This window comes from Rousettus aegyptiacus, unplaced genomic scaffold, assembly GCF_014176215.1.
Source record: "Rousettus aegyptiacus isolate mRouAeg1 unplaced genomic scaffold, mRouAeg1.p scaffold_m13_p_4, whole genome shotgun sequence".
In the NCBI taxonomy this organism is placed as follows: Eukaryota; Metazoa; Chordata; class Mammalia; order Chiroptera; family Pteropodidae; genus Rousettus; species Rousettus aegyptiacus.
The window spans coordinates 42,103,428-42,119,684 of record NW_023416307.1 but is presented as its reverse complement, the minus strand read 5'-3'; the positions used below and the strand labels follow the sequence as shown (position 1 = coordinate 42,119,684).

The following is a 16,257-nucleotide window of genomic DNA, read 5'->3' as shown; positions in this document are numbered from 1 at the left end:
AGGTGGGTGAGAGTCTGAGGAGCTGCAAGGACAGAAGCAGAGGTCAGAATGATGAGGAACGCTGAGTCAGGGACTTGGGGGCAGCCTCTAGAAGTGAAAAGGGCAAGGAAATGAATTTTCCCCCTAAGCCTCCAGAAGCAACACAGCTCTGCCACTCATTTGAGACTTGTGACATGCAAACGGTAAGATAATAAATTTGTGTTGTTTTAAGGTAAAAAAGAATAAATAAAAAGACAAACACTCAATTTCAACAACAGGCAAAAGACTTTTCTAAACATTTCATGAGAAAAGACAGGCAAATGGCTAATAAATATATGAAAATATGCTCAACATCATTAGACATTAGGGAAATGCAAATTAAAACCACAGTGATATACTACTTCACTCCCACTAGAACGGCTATAACTATAAAGACAGTAACAAGTGTTGATGAGGCAGTGAAAAAATGAGAACCTTCATGCATTGCTAGTAGAAATGTACATGGTACAGCCACTTTGGAGAAGAGCTGGAAAGTTTCTTAAAAGGATAAACTTGTCATACAACCCAGCCATTCCACTCCTAGGAATCTGCCCAAGAGAAATGAAAACATATATCCACACACAAAAAATGTATGCAAATGTTTATAGCAGCATTCTTCATGTAGACAAAAACTGGAAATGACCTAAATGTTCATCACCTGATGAATAAACAAAATATGGTATAGCCATATAATCAAATACTATTTGGCAATAAAAAGAAATGTAATTCTAGTTAGAACACATGCTTTAACATGATGAACCTCAAAAACGCCAAGTGAAAGAAGCCAGACACAAAACTATATATTGGATGATTCCATGTATGTGAAATGCCCAGAAGAGGCAAATCTATAGAAACAGATGGAAAACCAATGGTAGGTTGGGGCTGGGGATGGGAGGAAAGATTAACTACCAATTGTCTTGAGGTTGTTTTTTGATGTAAAGGAAATATTTAAAACTGGATTATGGCGAGAGTTGTACAGTTCTATAAATTTATTAAAAGTCACTGAATTATACCCTTACAACAATGGCTGAATTTTATGATTGTAAATTATACCTCAATAAAGCTGTTTAAAAAAGATATCTAATTATGTTAGGGTTTTAATCAAGAAAGAATGCTGAATTGCAATCAGTGCTAGCAACCGTGGCAGAAATCCCCATTTAGTCAGAGGATATGGCTTTTTTCGCGAGGGAAGCAACTGTCCCTAGAGGAATTTATTCAGGAAATTCTGAGCCACCTTGTTAAAAAGGAATGTTCAACTATATATCTTATTGATGCCAACTATTTCTTTGGAAGCAATTCTGGCTATTAACTCCATTCATCCATTCAGCAAAAGTCATAGAGTGCTTACTTATTTGCCAAGTATTATTTGTCAAACTGGACGGGGATAATAAAAAGTGAAACAGCATGGTTTGACCTTTAACCGGTCAGCATTTCAAAACTTGTGGCTCCTAGGAGTTTGGCCCTTCTTTCTCTTCTAGCTATTGTCCTCTGCCTTTGACTTCGGAGCCAAAATCCTCATGGATTCCACTTCCTTACCTCCCTATTCACTATTTTTTTTTTCCTTTTAGCAATATTTCAAACGTATAAAAAAGTATAGAGTAAAAATGTAATATTCATGTGCCCAACTAGCTCTTAATCTTTCAGATTTTTAGGTTTTACTCTTAGATATTTTTTAAAAATTAAAAAAGCCCCTTGTGTTGACTTCTTTTTTTCAGAGGTAACTGGTATCCTGAAATTGACATCCATCATTCCCATACGTATTTATATACTATTATTTTATGTGTATATGTTTTTATAAACAATGTATACGATTATTCATTATAAACTTTACATAAATGATGTAATACTTTGTTTTTCCTACATTTTGTGTTCTTCACTTAACATGTTTTTTGAGGTTGACACATTTTAACTTCTTTTTAGTATTCCGTTATTTGAATAAAGCACTATTTATTTATCTATTCTTTTATCATTAGACATTTAGGTCGTTTCCATTTGTTTCTATTGAAAACAATGCTGCAACAGACATTCTTGCATCTGTTTCTTTATGCAAACATGCAAGGTTTTTATGGACTTTACCATTAGGAAGGGAATTGCTGGGTCATAGGGTGTACCTTTTTTTTCAGCTTTGGTAGCTGTTTCCAAATTTCGGTTCAACGACTGTTCAATTTACATTCTCACTAGCAGTACCTGAGAATCCCATTTGTCTACATTTTTGCCAACATATAGTTTTATTAGATTAAATTTTGTTTCTATAAAAGATATAAAACAGTATCTCTTCGTGGCCTTAATTTGCCTCTTCCTGATTACTAGAGAAGTGGGCATTTTTTCATATGTTTGTTGGCACCTTAATTTCCTCCTCTATAAGTTATCTCATATTCTTTGACCATTTGCTGTTGGATTGTTTGCCTTTTTCTTACTGGTTTGTCGTCCCTCTTCAATCTTTGTTTATTATATGCATTTATCTTTTTTTGGCCTATCTTTTCCCTTTTTTGTAATGATCTTTGTTAAACAGAATTTTTAAATCTTAAATGTTAATATATATGTAAACTTTTTCTTTGTGATTTGTGCTTTTTATGTCTTGTTAAGAAATCCTTTTTAAGTTATTTTTAATTTTGTTAAATGTGCTAATTGCTTTATGTTAATAAGGAAAGGTCCTTATCAATCAGAAATGAATACTAGATTATTTACAAGTGAAATGAAATAATATCTGGCATTCCCTTTAAATTGGTTCATTAAAAAACGGTGGTGTGCAAATGAAACAACATTGGCAAAATGCTGACAATTACTGAAGCTGGGTAATCTTGAACTTTACCATCAGGTACATGGAGGTTCATTATTCTATCCTCACTTTATTCTTGGTTTGGAATTTTCAATAATTGTAAAGGTAGAAAGGGAGTAGGAGTGAGAAACTCTCTGCTAACGTGAAGGAATAAAATTATTCTAAATCATTCACTTTTTAACCTACTGCACATTGTCTTCTGTCCTCACTTTTCCATTGAAACTGCTCTGAAAAAGCCACCAATGATATCTTGATTGACAAAATAAATGAAATCTCCTTATCTCACATCTTATTTGACCTCTCTGTGGTATTTTACTATATTGGCAATTCCTTTATTTTTTTGTTTAACTTTTTATTATGGGATTGCTTTTTACTAGGCAAAGAATTTTATTAACTTTTATTTCTAATTTTATTCCCAGGCTTTTTCACCTTAATTAGCTGCAAAGAATGATTTGCATATAAGCAAAAACTGAAAAGACCTGCAGTGTCCAAGTGTCTTGGTCTTAAAAATATTAGAGATCAAGATTTAATCAGATCCACGAAAAAAAATATTTAAAAAGCTGTCATGATATAAAATAGCAGCTCTCAGTAACTTCTTCAAATTTTATCTTCAGAAGTTGACTCAATTCAATTTGCTTCATTCTTGGAAGCTTCATCAAAATCCTCCATAAGATCTTGAACTTTACCATCATCCTCTTCTCTGGTAGCAAGTGGTGCTTTTTCATCCACAGATTGTTTGGGCAGAGCTTCAGCCAGCCTCCTTAAACTAGTCAGACTGTCTGCACCGCGGTGGCTTAAGATGCTGGGCAGCATTTTTGTCAGCTGCTTTGTCTCAGCATGGCTTGCAATGGTGAAAGTATTTGCACCAGAGAAGCCTAAACTTTAGGATTGTTAAAGTACATCACTGTTCCTTGGTTTGTGAACATATTCACCTCTTAAATAACAGAGATATTGTTTACCCCTAACTTCTTTAAGGAGAACTGAAGTTTTTTTTTTTGTTTTGTTTTTTGTTTTTTGTTTTTGTTTTCTTATCATCTACTGTAGCTGTTTTGTGAATCACCTCCTTTCTGAAAGCAGTTCCTTTCCCACCAGCGTGCACTTGTGCCTGCAGTTGGATGAGTTTCTCCTGGTTCATGGCAGTTTCTTTCATCTCGTAGTAGAAATGGGGCCAAGTGAGGAACTAGAGTTGGCACTCAGGGGATCTTGGGCAGACCAGCTGAGAATAAGTACACATACTTGGGGATGCAAGATGGCAGTTCTATTATGAGAAATTTTAAACCTATATTGTGGAGACACAATAGTATGATGAACACCCAAGTGTTCATTACTATCTTTAACAATAACTTACAGCCATGCTTATGTCATTTATTCTTCAGCTACTTGCTTCGTCCCCATAGTATTTTAAAGAAAATCTAAAACATTTTATTTGTAAGTTTTAGTATGCATTACTAAATTTTGAGGACTTGTGTTTTTCCCTTCTTTATTGAAATATAATAGACAATTAGTTACTTATATTTACATGGTACATGGTACAAATCAATGAGTTTTTTTCAATTATAGTTGGCATACAATAATATACATTTCAGTTGTACAGCATAGTGATCAGAGATCCACATAATTCACAAAGTGATCACTCCATTAAATCTAGTCCCCCTCTTCCCCCTTACATATTTATCACAACATTATTAACCATCTTCCTCGTGCTACACTCTATATCTCCATGTCTAATCTGCAACTATCCATTTGTACCTCGTAATCCCTTTGCCTTTTTTTTTTGTCTCCCTCAACCCCTCTCCCATCTAGTATCCCCCCAAACATTCTCTGTATCTATGAGTTTATTTCTGCTTTTGTTGCTTCCGTTGTTGATTTGTGTTTTTTAGATTCCACATGTACGTGAAATCATGTGATATTTGTCTTTCTCTATCTGACCCATTTCATTCAGCACAATACCCTCTAGGTTCATCAAGGTAGTATCTTTTTCCATCCCCTTCCTTTTAGTCTGTGTGTGTCTTTTAATCTGAAGTGAGTCTCTTGTATGCAGCATATATAGGGGTCTTGTTTTCTTATCATTTCAGCCATTCTATCTTTCGGTTGGAGCATTTAATTCTTTTCCATTTGAAGTAATGGTTGATAGGAATGTAGTTATTACCATTTGTTATTCCTGTTTTTGATACATATTTTTTCTTCTCAAAGAAGTCCCTCCAACATTTCCTGTAATACTGGCTTGGTGGTGATAAATTCCTTTAGCTTATTTTTGTCTGAGAAACTCTTTATCTGTCCTTCAACTCTAAATGATAGCTTTGCTGGATAAAGTGTTCTTGGTTGTAGATCCTGGGTTTTCATCACGTCAAATATTTTTTGTCAAGCCCTTCTGTCCTACATAGATTCTTTTGAGAAATTAGCTGCCAGTCTTATAGATGCTCCCTTGTAGGTAACTATCTGCTTTTCTCTTGCTGATTTTAAGATTCTCTCTTTGTATTTAACCTTTGGCATTTTCATTATCACGTGTCTTGGTGTGGGCCTCTTTGAGTGTCTGGTTTTGGGGATTCTCTGAGCTTCCTGGGGTTTTATGTCTATTTCCTTCACCAGGTTAGGGAAGTTTTCCATCATTATTTATTAATATAGCTTTTCAGTGTCTTTTTTTTTTTTCTTCCTAGTACCTCTATGACATGGATATTTTTTACATTTAATAGTGTCCCATAAGCTCTTTAAATTATTATTATAGTCTTGGCTTCTTTTTTCTCGCCATTGTGATTGAGTATCCTTGGCTTTCCTATCCACTATATAGGTCATTTGATCCTCTTCTTTATTCACTCTGTTTATTCCATTTAATATACTTCTCATCTCGGATAATGTGTTCTTCATTTCTGACTGGTTCCCTTTTATAATTTACATTTCCATTTTTATGTTTTTTATCTCTTTGTTAAAGTTCTCACTGAATTTATCTACACTTCCCATAAGTTCATTGAGCATCTTTATGGCCAGTGTTTTGAACTACGAATGTTAGCTTGCTTGACTCTATTATTTCTGAATCTCTGTTCTGTTCTCTCATATGGTTTCTGCTTCTTTGTTTTACCATTTTGGCTGCCTTTCTGTGTCTGTCTCTATGTACTAAGCAAAGCTCTTAAGACTCCCCATCTTATTAGTGAGGCTTGGTGTGGTAGGTGTCTAGTGGCACAGACCTGAGAGGGGTTCAGCTACAGGTCAAGTTTAGCCCCAGCCTGTGCCCCTCTGGGGCCACCTGTTAAGATTCAGCAAGAAATCCACAGATGTTGTGCTTTTAGTTGTCTCAAGAAACCACACCAGAAACCAAGACCAGCTGCCTTGAGGACTTGTTTTTAAATTTTAAAAAGCTGTTTTAAAAGTAAATCACAATATCTAGATAAATGGTCAATAATTTCTTAATACTATCAAATATTCTACCAGTGTTCAGTTTGCAATTGTCTCAAAAGTTATGCTTGTATATTTAAGTATGATTTACAATTTGCTTGAACCATGATCAAAACAAGATCTCTGATTTTTTTACATTCTGATTTTTTGAACATGTCTTTTAATTTACTTTACCCTAGGTTCCTCCTTCATCTTTCTTTTTTCTTTGAAATTTATTTATTTAAGAAAATAGCTCATTTGTCCTGAAGAGTTTCCCACAATCTTCATTTTGTTGACTGCATTCCCATGGTTCAATTTAACATGTGTTTCTATCCTTTGATTTCTTCCCCTTGTAAATTGCTAATTGAATGTAGAAGCCTGGTCGTGTTCAGGGTAAATATTTTCGGGCACAACTTTATGGGTGGTATTGCATTAGGAGATACATTATGTCTAGTTATCTCTGTTTGTGATGTTAGGAGCTATTGAACATCAATAAGTAGATCCATTAATACATTAAGACTTCCAAACATTGATATTCAAAGTCTTTATATATTCATCAGATGTTTTATTATGACTTTTTCACTTATCAGCTGGAGTACTTTTGTAAAGAACCCTTCTTATCTATTATTTAGTTACTCAATGGCATCATTCATAAAGAATAAAAAAACAGAATAAGTGATAATTCATTCCCTTTATTTAGCAGTTCTCAAAATAATAAATTGTTCACTTGCATCTTCTAACAGTGACTAATTTTTAGTATTTTTATGAACTGTTATTGACTTAAACATATTGATATGACACATAAATTACTCCATATTTGGCCAGTGGGAGGCTCTTACAAAGTTGGCTTCCTTTTGACAGGACCTCACTGGACTTTGATAACTCTCTTTCTGTTTGGTGTTACAGGCTGCCCAGACATGGAATTGGCCAATTCTCCAAGGAATCCTAGTTTCTTTTAGTGAGAAATAACATCGTAAGATCACGGTCTTGGTACCAGCATAATTTTTACATGTGAGTCCTTGTGTTTAGGCCTTTGAAATGGACAGAACTAGAAAATACTTTTTTTTTTTTCCTAAGATAAATTCATCTTGAGTTTATAATGACATTTCTAATTCAAATTCAGGGTTTATACTTAACTTCTGTCTTACATCTGTATTTTCTTTTTCCCATGCTAAGAATCCTGGTTCTCAGAGACGCTGGGAATGATACTAGAATATCACATCATTAACTCATTTTCTTCATCCCATGACACACATTCAACAGTCTCAGAACAATAATACCAATACCACTACCAACAATATGATTGACATAAAAAGTTTAAAAAATTGTAAGCAGTTCTTTTTGTCTTTAGGGTATGTCCCACTGGGATAAGCAATCGAATTACTGTTTTAAATTCACTTTCTAGTTCCCTTATGTGTCTTTACCACTAACTTGCTTCACAGTTAAGTTCATTTGTTTCATTATTTTTTTTTCAGTGTTTAAGAGATTTAGACAATTAACTGGAAGTTCCTCCAGATAGTGTGTTTTGTGTTTTGTTTTGTTCTGAAGATTAGGCCATTTCTAGAAACATAAGATCAGGTTTGTGGAGAAGTCTGAGAAACCACATTTTTTTTTTTTCCTGGCTGGTGGGAGATAAGGGACACTGGATTTTCTCCTCAACCCACTACTGTCCAGGAAACACTTTGGCCCCTCCTTGTTTAGTGGTTCCACTTGCTAAGTCACAGTCTTGGGTGACCTCCACGGACTCCATGTGCAGATGGGTTGGCCATGGCCTACTATACCACTGTATGTTTGCTTCTTGCTGGAAGCTAGATTAGAGAGAAACCTAACTACAGTCTCAGTTGGAGAACCTCAAGGATAATACTATAAACAGAATGGTTACTCTATATAACATGAAGGATTATGACGTTGGAGCTCTTAACCCCATGATACAAAATCACATTGACCTTCATATTTCTACTAGCTGCTCAGGCATGTCTACTCTTATTTTCTCCTAGTCCCTGTTCTGTCCAGACCTTGAAAATACCACATCATCTCTGTACTAAAAACCACTGACTATGAATCTAAGTATCATGTGAGTGAGGTACTAGATTCCTGGCGATACCAACTCCAACACCTGGTCATCTGTGAGGGGCATAAGCTGGAGCACACCCATGAGAACTGGACTACTGCCCCAAGCACTTTAATATCTCTAGGAATTGGCTAGTCCTGGAAGGAGCAGTCTCTACAGGGTCAGCAAAGCCCTAGATGTCAAAGCATCAGAAATACAAAAAATAAAAAGGCACGATTAACACATTCTATGGACCAGGGTTCAGAACTCTACTAAAGTATGCACTTACTTATTGACATGTTATGTTCCTCTGCTGGTCTGGAAAATTTTTTAAAAATATAATTAATTTGTCTTAATATCTTCAGCACTTAGCACAGTACATTCTAGCCCATTATAAGCAGCCAGAACCAGCTGGTTGCAATGGAGAGTAGCAGATGGTGACAAGAAAGCAATGGTGGTTGTTCTAGCGATATTCTCCTTCTTCTGTCCACACGGAAATGCAAGGACCATCCTGGTTCTATCCTGGGCCATTTTCTCTTCTTACTGTACATTATCTCCTGACATTAGCTTATTTGTGACTATGGCCCCATTGTCATAATAAGCAGATAACTCCTTTCTCTGAATTCCCAAGTCCAGGTTCCTGTATGCAGATGGCCACAGAACTTTTCTCCTTGGATATCTCCCTGGCATTTAGAACTCAACATGCTCAAACTGAATTACCAACTTCTTCCTCAAACCAGGTCTTCCTCCCACATTGTATTTTGGTCTGCATCACTCTCATTCTCCCACACATTTTACCTGGAAACCTGGAGTGCATACTGACTCCTCCTTTTCTCCACCTCCTTTATCCTATCATTCTGCCCTACTGATTCAAATCTTTTAAATATATAGTGAACGGGTCTGTTGCACCATCTTCACTGCTAATCTCCTGCACAAGCCACTGTGCTCTCTCACCTGGATATAGTAACTACCTCCTAATTGGCCTTTCTCTCTTCAATTTTCTCTGCAATGTAGACATACTTCCATTTAAGTCATAGAATCAGGGCTTACTCTGATAAGTCTTTAAATTTAACATCTCTCATAATTTTAGAATCCTAAATCAGTTCTAAATACAGAAAAAGACATAGATAGCTTTCCTACGTCCACATCTGTGCATATTGACTGGTTTCAATTAGCATGTATTCCTATTGTATTTGAAAGGAAAATATAATAAGCTATATTAAATGGAGCACATTCACATCTAAGTGGCATGAAAAGAGACTCAGAAAGAATCACCAGAGAAAAGGAGAATGTTATTATGGAAGCCAAGGCAAGGGAGGGGTTCAAAAACGAGAGCATTCAAGCTGGATGACAACTCAATAGCACCGCAGAATCTGCCAGCTGGGAAGACTGATGACCATGGCAACTGTTCATTAAGGTGGAATCGGAGCAAAGTGACTGCAGTGGGCTGTCACATGAGTGGAGTGTGAACAGGTGGAGATGATGAAATTTGGCTGTGAAGGACAAGAGAAAGATATGGCAGTAGCTAGTGGAGAATGTGTTTGACAGAATATTTTTAAGGGTAGGAAAGGTGAATGGTTTAATAAACAGTTATACTGGTCAACATGCTGAAAGAAACCAAGGGGTGAGATTGTGATGTCTTACTGTCTCTTTAACAGGCTTTAAAGTATGTGGGAGAAGGCCTTCCTTCACTTCCTCAGTGACAGAGATGACAAAAAGACATGAGTGACAAAAAGGGTAGTGGGGATGAGAGGCTGCAACAGCCAGGCCATGAGAGCACAGTGTAGGGAGATGTGCGTAAAACTAGGCAGGCCCAAAGAGATGACAAGGCTAGAATCGGAGCAGAGAACATGACCTCTTGGTCTGGGAGGTTGGTGCCTCTATCTTCAGAAAAGCTGGGGCTGAGAAAGGTTTTTAAATCCATCTTAGTTATCGGTATTTATGTATATTCCATCCTCTTTAGATTGTGTGCTTTTTAACTGTGACTCACAGTAAAAAATACATTTTACATTGTGATCTAATAAAGTGTATATAAAAAACAAATATTTCACAAAATTATGTTCTTGCTATACATGATAAAGTCTAACAAAGTTTATATTAAATACTATTAATATTTCAATATTACATAGAGAAACTCTAAACAAATATGCAAAAACAAAACTTGGGAAAGTTGGGGACTTGAAACATATGAATCTCGTTTCTAGGTTCATACAACCTGCTTAGTACTTTCCTCAAAGACAACCAACAAACTTGGTTATAGGTGGTTCCAATATTTAAATCAACTATTTTTAAAGGTCAGTCTATTATTTACAATAGAAGGCTAAAAATAACCCAATAGAATGGCCATTAAGAGAGAACTGAGAGGATTAACTATGGTATATACATACAATGGAATATCATGCAGATGTAAAAAGAAACAAAGACTACATTTATGTATCTTATAGAGTGATATCCTGGACATATTAGTAAATGAAAAAAATTAATCCAAAAAAGTGTTTGGTATACTAGAGGGGTGGAAAAGCTAGAGGAAACAGGAACAGAAGCTAAAACTCTCTGATGATATCTTGTTCGATACATTTCACTTTAGAATCATGTAAACATTTTATATAATCATAAAATATGTAATTTAAAAAAGCAATCCCTAAAATCAAAAGCAAAATGAAATAAATAAACCTAACTGTATATTGAGTTGATGGCATAATCATACAAATATGAATCATTTCAAATAAGTTCAAAATGCTGAAATTTAACTATATAGTCTTAGTGGGATGAATAACTGAAAAAAAAAAACCTTAAACTGTTTTCAATAATTATAATGTTTCTGATAGTGTCAGTATTGTTATTCTAAGATTGTGGTGTGTGCATTATGGGATAAAGCAAAGAGTGATTATGTTGGTTTTTCAGTGTAAGGAAAAAAAGTGGAGATAGACTAAGATAGATGAAGTTAGGTAAAAATCTTGTAATATTGAATTTGAATCGAAATATCACTATAAACTCATGATGTATTTTATCATTAAAAAAAAAGTGTTTCCTAGCTATGTTTATTGAAAAGGCTTAGCAACAAGGTCCAGTCAAGTAACAGTGAGCACCCTACCCAGACTGTAGTGTCCAAAATTCAATTCATACATAAAGAAACTTGAGTTCTTCAGAGAAATGATTGATTTCATTTCTGGAGCAGGAAATATGTAAATTGAGCCTGAAACATGTCAAAAAATAAGAAAGCCATTAAAGGCTACTGAAGGTTTGTTAAAATGGCCCGGGAACCAATGTGAAGATGCGTCCGTTGCCTAAAAATGTTCGTAAAAATAATGCAATTATTTAAAATATCTGAAATATGTTCACAAGTTTACAATGATCCTTAAAGAAAACAACAAAACTTATTAGTCACTTTTGGAAGATGCCAGGGAATCAAATTATTATTTTGAACTCTGGTAATTAAAAGGGGGAAAAAGCAAACATTTATCCTGTGTTTCTGATATGAATTGTACCTCAGAGTAAACAAAGAATTGATAAGAAGTTTCTCTTTATAGAAATATTCCAGCGAATAAATGAAGAAGAATGATGTAAAACTGCCACTTTGCAAACAACGATAAATAATGGATCTCAGTACTGATTACCAATGACTGCTAAAATCACATAGAGACAGACATTATATACATATGATAGAAGCATACGATTGTTTACATATTTACTCTTCTCCCTAAAAAAATCAATCCTCAAACTGATTAAGCCTCCAGATCTAACCACCAGTTTATAGTAAATAAAGGGACAGAAGAACATGGTAAGGAACACTACGGGGAGACAATCAGCAAAATCCAAAATCCAGACATTGGAAAACTCTGCGGGATAAATGAATTTTTAGGAAAAAAAAAAAAATGGAACAGGGGAGGGCTATCAGTAAAAGTTTCAACAAGGAAAGCAGAACTGCTTTGGGTGATACCAGGGATTTATTATAGGATTTAGATCTAACATAACTGGAATCAGTTGCCTCTGCATCCGGTGCTGGGCCTGAAGTCAGGGAGACTGACAATTGGAAAGAGCAGGAACATACTGAAAGACATGTTGGTCTCTCTGATTAGCCTCCAACTTTGATGATGTAGATGATCCACATAAAAACTCATACAATTCTTAACAGAGCTGTACATAATCCTGGTCCATTAATCATGTCCATCAGCTAAACTTGAACTTGCCTCCATATTTTTCATTTCATCATTTTTTACCAGTAAGTAATCAATTTAAAGCATTTTGTACAGTTCAATGAATGTTACAATTAATGTGACAATGTTACAATTGTCACAAACTCAAAATACATTGCATTGATAATAATGCCTTTCCTGAAAAACTCACATACACTCCAAAGATTCAAGAACGTAAACTTGATCTTTTAGGGCAGCATTTCAGAACCATCTCAGCTGTCTGTTTTTCATAATCTTTTGAATGAGATTTATTATTGAATGTCTTCTCATGATTCATGCTCAGCTTTCTTTTATTCACTCAACAACATATTAAGCCCTAACCTTATGTCGGGCACTGTGTTAAACATTGAAAAGATGAGAAACAAGAGAGATATGATTCCTACCCTCATACAGCTGACTGTCTCAAAAGGGAGACAGAAAGCAAACAAATAATCACACAAAGAATGCTGCAATACTTTTCTATTCAGCTACATTTTTATTTTCATGATGATTTCCACATTGTTAGCCTTCTCTAGTTCCCTATATTGTTTGCACTTGACTCTTTCTAGTCTATGTTCTAAGTCTTTTTGTTTTTCTTGCATTGTTTTTTGTTTTGTTTGTATGAATACTTTGAGATTTAGGTTTCTAGGATGATGTTTCCTCTCAATTACTTATTTGTTCTGTGACATCCATTCATATTTTTATTATTTTTCTTGATGTCTTTGGCTCATTTATTCACACCCCAAATCTTACAGGCCTGTTTGTTTCAGGTACTATGCTGGGCATATAGATATAGAGCTTGGACAGAGTTTCCACCGGAGGCAGGAAATGCACTTTAGTGAAGGTGTATAGACGCTGATGTCAAGTAAACTGCACCTAGTAACTTTGCCACTTACTAGTTGGAGCCTTACTTGATAAATTACATAGTCCCTTGACCTCTTTCCTCCTGAGGATGGGAGTACTACTCACATGACTAAGACAGTGCCTGGAACTTGGTAGAGCCTTAATACATGTTTATTCCCTTTAAATACAGAAATCAGTGAAAAATTAACTTTCAAAACAGTGTGAAAGGATTAACATAAATGTATATATGTATATATATGTACTTGTGTGTGTGAGTGTGTGTGCGTGTGTAAGAGATGCACCTATCCTAGGCTGGCATCTTGAAAAGTTTCCCATAGAACAGTAGGAGGAAGGAGTATAAAAGCTGCTGGGGAGAATCTATGAATTGGAGAGCAAGGTCTGAAAAACTGTATTCCCTATTATGACTATTTTATGTTTAGAAAAGTGAGAAAACTATTATTTCCTTAATTCAAACTACCAAAAGAAAATACAAAAGCATCCTCGATGGTAGGGATATTCAGAAGATAGACTATATATATTCTATATGTCAGGAATTTTCAAAGGAGAATGATCAGAGTCTCAGGGAAAGACTGGTACGAGATGTTTATACATTGAAGGATTCTGAGTGAGGGCATGACAAAGGCAGGTTTGTTTTCCTAAAGCACCTATGAATTCCTTCCACAGTCATGATTTCTTATTTAATGTCTAGGAAAGTGTTAAGTGTGGGCTTATAGACCCTGGCCTGAGTCTTAGCTGGTCTTGGTGCTCCCGCCATCGTAATGCCCTTTCTCCATGCTGACTTTCTCTCTTAGAGATTTCAATACTTACTGATTGCACAATTGGACCCAGATAGTTGTGCTGTTTTGAAGTTGATCTTACTGAGTTGTTACCTTTAAAATGTCGCCATTTTCCTTTTTGAGTGAGTGTATCTAGGAAGTTTCCAGTTCTGAGTTTACTGAGAGGCGGCGAAAGTAATTTAAAAAAAAAAAAAATCTTAGGTTTGTAGTTTCAAGTACTTGCTTCTGTACCATGTCCTGCCTGACTCTACACAAGTTACAAACTCTCTGATCTTCAGTCTCTTCACCTGAAACATGATGCTAATAATATTCGCTGTGTAAAATTGTTTTGGGGTTCCAGAAAATGTTCTCTGTGTGCCTGAATCACAGTCACAGTAGGGATTCAATAATAGTAAACGTTGCAGAGGTTGTCAGTGCCCCACCCGTATGCCTTCATCGCTCATTGTTCCATACAACCCACAGCTTCTCACTGCGGGCACCTGCGCCTCGCTGCTTGTGCACTTTCTCTAGCCACAGAAGCATCATTGGTCCTTGGCTGGAAATGCCAAGAAGTTAATGCTCCCAGGAACAGACCTTTTCACCAATAATAAATGGGAGTTAGTAGGTTAAAACTCCTTTCTTGTCCTCTGAAACAAAAATGAAACCTACTCTATTTATTCGTTCACGGCTCCACAATAGATTGTGACTCAGTCTTCTCCAGTGGTAGCTTCACATTAAAGCACCTTGTATTGGCTTCTTTCCCTTCCCAGCCTCAGTTTCCCCACACACCTACCTGTGATCACCTCCCATATAAACTGCTTGACTCAAATCCTTGTCTCATGATCTGCTTCTGGGGACCTCAACTGAAAATAGTGGTTGTTATTCACTCATTCAATAATTATTGAGTGCAGACAATACGTCAGGCATTGCTTCTTATTATCTGTTTCATTTTCTTGTAAACCCCTATGCCTAGGGTTTCTGGTTTCTTGAATTTTTAAGAATTATATTATTAAATTTTTTTTAAATGTAAGAAAGTCTTTCCATAATTTCACCAGTTTAGTACTGTTTTTATTTCTTCCCATTCCCTTCCATTCTTTATCCATCTGTACACATATTTTATAGTTGCAGTTATAGATACAATCTAGTAGTCCAGGATTATTTTTCCACCATCTCATGTTCCCTAGCCTTCAAAATTAAAGTGTTCAAAATTAACACCTTAATGGCTACATTATATTCCATTACCCCATTGTAGGATGTTGTGATGGTTAATTTTATGCGTCAGATTGACTGGTGCCCCCTGTGTGCAGCTGAACAGGCACTGGTGCTCAGGTCCGTCACCGTGAAGAGCTGCTCCGAACCCAGCCACTTTAAGAGGCTTCTGCGGCTACCTCTGCCTCTGTCTCACTCAACCACTGGAGATTAGGAAGCCCCGTGTCCTCGCCCTGACCCACCCTCCACCACTGCAGAGTGACCTCTTGGATTGCTCCCTACTGCATGGCTTGTTCATCTAGATCCCTGGCAATTTTTCCTTGCTGTTTGCTCCTTGTTACCATCACAACCTTGATTTGGTTGCCAGAGGGATGAACAGAGTCTCTATCATCTATGCCATTTTTCCCCCCTTGGTTCTTTTTTTTTTTTTTTTTTTTTAATGCCTACAGCATCTAGTATTCTTAGGTGGTCTCCCATCCAAGTACTAACCAAGTACGACCCTACTTAGCTCCCAAGATCAGACGAGATCCGGCATGTTCAGGGTGGCATGGCTGTAGAATAATAAGTCTATTAAAACACACACTATTGCTTCCGTTTCTCTTGAGAACCCTCATACAGACATGTAGGTTTTGATTTTTTCCAGGTACAGCTTTCCACATAAAGTCTCTATGCCTATAATCTATTCTTTTTGTTTTTAATTTTATTTATTTCAAATGAGCAATACGTAAACGTTGTACAAATTGAAAAGATTTTCCTTCCTTCAAAATGAAACTCGCTATTACAAATTTCTCGTATACCCTTCAAAAAGTAGGCTATGCCTATACTACACAAATGGCAGCATACTACCCACCCTGTTCTGTGCTTTTTTTCGTTCAATGATACACCTTGGTCTTTTTTCAGGCCAGCATGTACTGCCTCAGTGCTTCTGACAGGCTTGTTCCCTCGGATCTTTTTGCTACTATTTTTTGTGGCAGTATCTCACCAGCAAAGGGAGTCTCTCTCCCAGGCAGACAAACCAATATCTTCATTCTCCCCTCA

The 16,257-nt window shown here is 36.1% G+C and overlaps 2 pseudogenes; both read right to left on the bottom strand.

The window, feature by feature from the left end:
- Positions 1 to 3,351: 3,351 nt before the first annotated feature.
- On the bottom strand, positions 3,352 to 3,947 carry LOC107518238 (annotated as a pseudogene).
- Positions 3,948 to 15,659: 11,712 nt separating this feature from the next.
- On the bottom strand, positions 15,660 to 15,778 carry LOC118602154 (annotated as a pseudogene).
- Positions 15,779 to 16,257: the final 479 nt, after the last annotated feature.